Source organism: Lathyrus oleraceus, chromosome 3 (assembly GCF_024323335.1).
Source record: "Lathyrus oleraceus cultivar Zhongwan6 chromosome 3, CAAS_Psat_ZW6_1.0, whole genome shotgun sequence".
Lineage (NCBI taxonomy): Eukaryota > Viridiplantae > Streptophyta > Magnoliopsida > Fabales > Fabaceae > Lathyrus > Lathyrus oleraceus.
In genome coordinates this window covers 441,934,206-441,941,664 of record NC_066581.1, presented here as the reverse complement: position 1 = coordinate 441,941,664, position 7,459 = coordinate 441,934,206, and positions in this window count along the sequence as shown.

Sequence of the window (7,459 nt, the reverse complement as noted above, 5' to 3'; positions counted from 1 at the left end):
CAGTTTCTTCTCTGTTTTCACGTGTAAAACCTTTTTACCAAATGGGACTCTTTACTGATTCCAACTTTTTATTCCAATAACAATAATCCAATAATATTCCAATTATTTAATTAAATTAATAAATATACTAATAATAATATATATGAAGGGTTTATCTTTTATTTTAAAAAATAATACCCTCTCATTCATATTATCATCATAATATACTATTAAACTTAAATTAAATAATTATCATATTTTATCGGGGTGTTACAACTCTCCCCCACTAAAAGAGTTTTCGTCCTCGAAAACATACCTCAAGCGAATAACTCCGGATAAGACTCCTTCATCTGACTCTCAAGTTCCCAAGTTACATTGCCACCCGCTGGTCCTCCCCAAGCTACCTTTACCAAAGCAATCTCTTTACCCCGCAACTGCTTCAACTCTCGATCCTCGATCCTCACAGGTGATGTCTCAACAGTCAGGTTATCTCTCACCTGTACATCATCTACTTGGACCACATGCGACGGATTAGGAATGTACCTCCTCAACTGAGACACATGAAAAACCTCATGCAAATTCGCAAGTGACGGCGGTAAAGCGATACGATAGGCTACCTCCCCTATCCTCTCCAAAATCTGATAAGGACCAATAAATCGAGGTGTCAACTTCTTCGACTTCAAAGCTCGACCAACCCCAGTTATCGGAGTAACACGAAGAAACACATGATCTCCCTCTTGAAACTCAAGTGACTTCCTCCTCTTGTCGTGATAACTCTTCTGATGACTCTGAGCAATCCTCATCTTCTCCTGAATCATCTTAATCTTTTCCGTAGTTTGTTGAACAATCTTCGGTCCAACCACAACACTCTCACCGGACTCATACCAACATAAAGGTGTCCGACATCTCCTACCATACAAAGCTTCAAACGGTGCCATACCAATGCTCGAATGAAAACTATTGTTGTAGGTAAACTCAATCAAAGGTAAATAACAATCCCAAGCACCTCCCTTTTCCAAAACACAAGCCCTCAAAAGATCCTCCAGTGACTGAATCGTCCTCTCAGTCTGACCATCAGTCTGCGGATGATATGCAGAACTCAATCTCAGCTTAGTTCCCAAAGCCCTCTGCAAACCTTCCCAGAACTTCGATGTAAATCTAGGATCTCTATCTGAAACAATACTCGACGGAATACCATGCAAACTTACAATTTTCTCAATATACAACTCAGCTAATCTCTCTAACGGATACTCTATTCTGATCGGAATGAAATGAGCCGATTTTGTCAATCTGTCAACAATCACCCAAATAGCTTCAAAATTCTTAATTGTTCTCGGTAAACCAGAAACAAAATCCATACTGATACTATCCCACTTCCACTCTGGAATAGCCAACGGTTGCATTAGCCCAGACGGCTTCTGATGCTCAATCTTTGACTTCTGACAAGTCAAACAAGAATAAACAAAACTCGCAATTTCCCTTTTCATTCCCGGCCACCAAAATAACTTTTTCAAATCATGATACATCTTCGTAGCCCCGGGATGAATACTCAGGCCACTACGATGTCCTTCCTCAAGAATACTCTTCTTAAGTTCGGTAACATTCGGAATACACACCCGATTACCAAATTTCAAAACACCATTCTCATCAACTCTGAATTCACCACCTTGACCTTGATTCACTAGAGTCAACTTATCAACCAAAAGCACATCGGATTTCTGACCCTCTCTAATCTCATCCAGAATACCACTCGTTAACTTCAACATTCCCAATTTAACACTATTGTGAGTACTCTCACACACCAAACTCAAGTCTCTAAACTGCTCAATTAAATCCAATTCCTTAACCATTAACATAGACATATGCAATGATTTCCGACTCAATGCATCAGCCACTACGTTTGCTTTACCCGGATGGTAATTCAAACCAAAGTCATAATCCTTCAGAAACTCTAACCATCTCCTCTGTCTCATATTCAGCTCTTTCTGATCAAACAAATACTTTAAACTTTTATGGTCACTGAAAACCTCAAATCTTGACCCGTACAAGTAATGCCTCCATAACTTCAGAACAAATACCACAGCTGCCAACTCTAAATCGTGTGTTGGATAGTTCCTCTCATGAACCTTCAGTTGTCTCGAAGCATAAGCTACAACCTGCTTATTCTGCATCAAAACACCACCCAAACCCAACAATGAAGCATCACAGTAAACCTCAAATGGTTCCGACGGACTTGGTAATATCAGAATAGGAGCAGTAGTTAACCTTCTCTTTAACTCTTGGAAACCTTCTTCACATGTTGAGTCCCAAACAAACGCTTGCCCCTTTCTAGTCAACATCGTCAACGGTAACGCCAACTTAGAAAATCCCTCAATGAATTTCCTATAATAACCTGCAAGTCCAAGAAAACTCCTTATCTCAGAAACTGACTTCGGAGCTTCCCACTTAGATACCGCTTCTATCTTAGAAGGATCAACAGCAATACCACCTCTTGAAACCACATGACCAAGAAAACTAACCTCTTCTAACCAAAATTCACACTTGGACAGTTTAGCAAATAACTTCTTTTCTCGTAGAACTCCTAAAACCACTCTCAAATGTTCAGCATGCTCTTCTTCAGATTTCGAATACACCAAAATATCGTCAATAAACACCACAACAAACTTGTCTAGGTACGGATGGAAAATCCTATTCATATACTCCATAAATACCCCAGGCGCATTAGTCACACCAAAAGGCATTACAGAATACTCATAATGTCCATACCTTGTTCTGAAAGCAGTCTTCTGAATATCCTCAGTTTTCACGCGTATCTGATGATACCCCGATCTCAAATCTATTTTGCTGAACACACTCGCACCAACCAACTGATCCATCAAATCATCAATCCTCGGCAAAGGATATCGATTCTTGATCGTCACTTTATTCAGTTGCCTGTAGTCCACACACAACCTCATAGTACCTTCTTTCTTCATAACCAATAACACTGGTGCGCCCCACGGTGACACACTTGGACGAATAAATTTCTTATCCAACAGATCTTCCAGCTGACTCTTCAATTCAGTTAACTCAACAGCAGACATACGGTACGGAGCCATCGATATCGGCCTAGTACCAGGTACCAAATCAATCGAGAACTCAACTTCATGCTCTGGCGGTAAATCATTCACTTCTTCAGGAAACACATCAGGAAAATCACACACCACGGCTAGATCGCAAATCACCAGTTTATCTTTAGCCTCCAAAGTCGCTAACAGCATAAACAACTCTGCCCCATCTGCTACTGCCTCATTCACCTGCCTTGCTGATAGAAACAAACTCTTTCCTTCCTCAATCTCAGGAAAGATCACAGTCTTATCAAAACAGTTGATATAAACTCGGTTAAACACCAACCAGTTCATACCCAGGATAACATCAATCTGCACTAGTGGAAGACACACGAGGTCCATCCCAAAGTCTCTACCAAAAATACTCAAAGGGCAATTTAAACAAACTGAAGTAGTAGTCACTGAACCCTTCGCAGGAGTATCAATCACCATACTCCCATGCATCTCAGATATCTCTAATTTAAGTTTCACCGCACAATCCAAAGATATAAAGGAATGAGTCGCACCTGTGTCAATAATAGCTACAAGAGGAAAGCCATTAATATAACACATACCTCGGATCAAACGATCATCTGCAGAAGTCTCAGAACCCGATAAAGCAAAGACCTTGCCTCCCGACTGGTTCTCTTTCTTAGGCTTAGGACACTGTGGACTGATATGACCCACCTCTCCACAGTTGAAACAAGTCATAGTCTTCAACCGGCACTCTGCAGCCAAGTGACCACCTTTTCCACACTTGAAACACTTCTTCTCAGTATTGGTACACTCATGGATACGATGTCCAGCCTGACCACATCTGTAACACTTAGCAGGGGCACTGGAGTCTCCCTCACTAGGTCTCTTCATCCCACTCTGTCTCTGGAAACCTTTGCCAGCTGCATACGGTTTCCCACAATCATTCTGACTCTTGCCTTTCCCATTAACCCTCTGCTGATAGCTCTCCGCTCTGGCCTTAGTATCCTGTTCAAAAATCCTGCAACAGTCAACCAAGTCAGAAAACACTCTAATCCGCTGATACCCAATAGCCTGCTTGATCTCGGGACGTAACCCGTTCTCAAACTTCACACATTTTGAAAATTCCCCAGTAGCCTCATCATAGGGAGTGTAATACTTTGACAGCTCTGTGAACTTAGCAGCATACTCAGTAACAGACCGGTTGCCCTGCTTCAATTCTAAGAACTCTATCTCTTTCTTTCCTCTGACATCCTCTGGAAAGTACTTCCTCAGGAATCTCTCTCTGAACACCGCCCAAGTGATCTCAGCACTCCCAGCAGCTTCCAACTCAGTGCGGGCAGCAACCCACCAATCATCTGCTTCCTCTGACAGCATATGCGTACCGAACCTGACCTTCTGGTTATCGGCACACTCAGTCTCTCAAAAGATCCTCTCGATCTCCTTCAACCACTTCTGAGCACCATCTGGATCGTATGCTCCCTTGAACATTGGAGGATTGTTCCTCTGGAACTCACTCAGTTGACGAGCAGCTCCCAGTCCCACAACATTCGGATTCCCTCCAAGTACTCCAGCTAGCATACCCAGAGCCTCAGCAATCGCAGCATCGTCTCTACCTCTTCCAGCCATCTCTATTCTAAGTTAATCCAACAAGCTAAAACAATAAGTACTGATAGGGTTACACAACACCTATCACATACAGAGAAACAGAATAATTACGACTCGACTCGACCGACTATGCTCTGATACCACTAATGTAACACCCTGCTAAAATACCCCAATAATTAATTAAAACAACAAATATGAATCAGAGTAGATATGCAATATCAGGGTGTCACACTTGACACTTCACACCATTCACCAAAATAACTTGTCATGCTCATTTATTAAATCAAAATAAAACATTGCACAATTCGCAGCGGATAGAAATCTAACAACATGCAAGCCATGTAACACATTACATGTAAAGTTGTTCAATCAACCAAAATGAAAACAAAGTAAAACATCCCGTCCCGATGTTACATATACCAGAGCATGATCCACTAAGGAACTACACTAGACTCCAAGCACTAGCTTCTACTCAATCACTGCTCGTTACCTGAAACATAGTTGTAAGGGTGAGTTCCTCGATCGATATAATAAGCATTATGAAATATCATGTAATGTTAAGTAAATTAACACGTTCATCACCCTAATCATATCACACATTCAGCAACGGCAACATCAACTCATAATCATACTCAACACAAACACCAAACACACGTATAATATTGGAATACATCCATTCATATTATACGCCATACATACATTATGAAATGAGACTCCATGCATGCGGTACCGACTATTCGTGAACACATAGTTCAACCTCATCGATCAAACCCAGATACGGCTACCAAGCTCACTAGTCCCACTCATTTGAGACCTAGTGACTCACTCACTAATTCCTCACCATGGGAATTAGCTACCACCATAAAGGTCATGCTATGCACGCTAAATCACCTAGCATGCAAACATCAATAACAATCCACAATGGACATATGCTCACACTCTAAGCCATAAACAGTCCATCCACAATTGCATACATAATAGATATATTCACAGCATTATGCATACCATCATACATCATCAGCATATTTATCACATAATCATATCATGTCATGCCAAATAATAAATCACAGTATTAGCACACTCTACTAATACTTATACTGCTCAAAACAACGGGAAATGATCCCTAGTATATCATACATCAGCTAAATTACATCACTCAACTGAAACGACCAAAACTGCACAACAACAGCTCAGAAAAATCAAACTTCTGCCCATACACGTATGCCTCATGCCCATACGCGTATGGCACATTTCCTAGCCAAGCCCATACGCGTATGGCCTGTCTCATACGCGTATGCTACGCGTACCACTTCTCCCATACGCGTACCAACAGAGACAAAACTACGTTAGAACATCATCTTCCTCATTCATACGTGTATGGCCTCACCCCATACGCGTACCAGGCCATCTCATACGCGTATGGCCTAGTGTCATACGCGTATGACCAGAAACCAAATTCCAGATCTGCTATGGATTTTCTCTGCTACGAGATTTCTCAGATCCAACCTCCCACAGTCCAATTTTTACACAGCATTCGTTCATATTATCTAACACAGATCATACCCATTCAATTTCATAATTTCTAACCTTATTACATCTAATTCCTACGAATTTTCTTCAATTATAAACCCATATCTCATCCATCCATAAGTTCACAATTTGCAACATTCATCATCCTAATTAGAGTCGATTCAATGACTTATTACTATCCATTACATGTTAACCCATAATACCCATTAAACGACGATAAACCCCCCTTACCTGAGTTAATCCGGCAAATCCTTCTTTGACCTTCAACAATCGTGAATTCTCCTCTTTAGCCCTAGCCTCTTCTTCTCCCTTTCTCAGTTTCTTCTCTGTTTTCACGTGTAAAACCTTTTTACCAAATGGGACTCTTTACTGATTCCAACTTTTTATTCCAATAATAATAATCCAATAATATTCCAATTATTTAATTAAATTAATAAATATACTAATAATAATATATATGAAGGGTTTATCTTTTATTTTAAAAAATAATACCCTCTCATTCATATTATCATCATAATATACTATTAAACTTAAATTAAATAATTATCATATTTTATCGGGGTGTTACACTTGCCTTGGTTGGTAACCTTGATTTCTATTTTGAATTCCCGTATAATTCACTTCCTCTCCAACCAGAGGAAAATAATCGGTAGGATGATCTCCTTTACACAATTCATAAGAAGTAACTTATTGATGCTTGTTAGGAATCTCTTGCATCTCTTTGATTTGTTGTAGAAGCCTCGACATTTGTTGTGTGAGTAACTCCACCTGTTGAGATAACAATTTGTTTTAGTATAGAGTTCTATCCTTTCTGCCAAATTCAATCATTCCTGCTTTCCTTTGTGTCGTACCTTGGTTATGTTGACCTTGATAATTGATGAGTGTCATTCTATCAATAATGTTTATTGCTTCTTCTGCACTCTTCGACATCAAAGAACCACCCGCGGTAGCATCCAATAGAGTTTTGGGTTATGGTTGGAGTCCATGGCGAAATATATGGATTTGAGTAAGTTCACCAAAGCCATGACCTTGACATTTCCTTAACATTAGCTTGAACCGCTTCCAAGCTTCATTAAGGGATTCACTTGTACCTTGAGAGAAAACCGCAATTGAAGTCTTTGCTTCCATGAACCTATTATATGGGAAGAATCTCTCAAGAAAATGTTCTTCTAACACATTCCAATCGGTCATTGTTTGATTAGGTTGATCAAGATACCATTCTTTTGCTTTTCAAATCAAAGAATATGGGAATAATCTCTTGAACACTAGTTCTTCTTCCACTT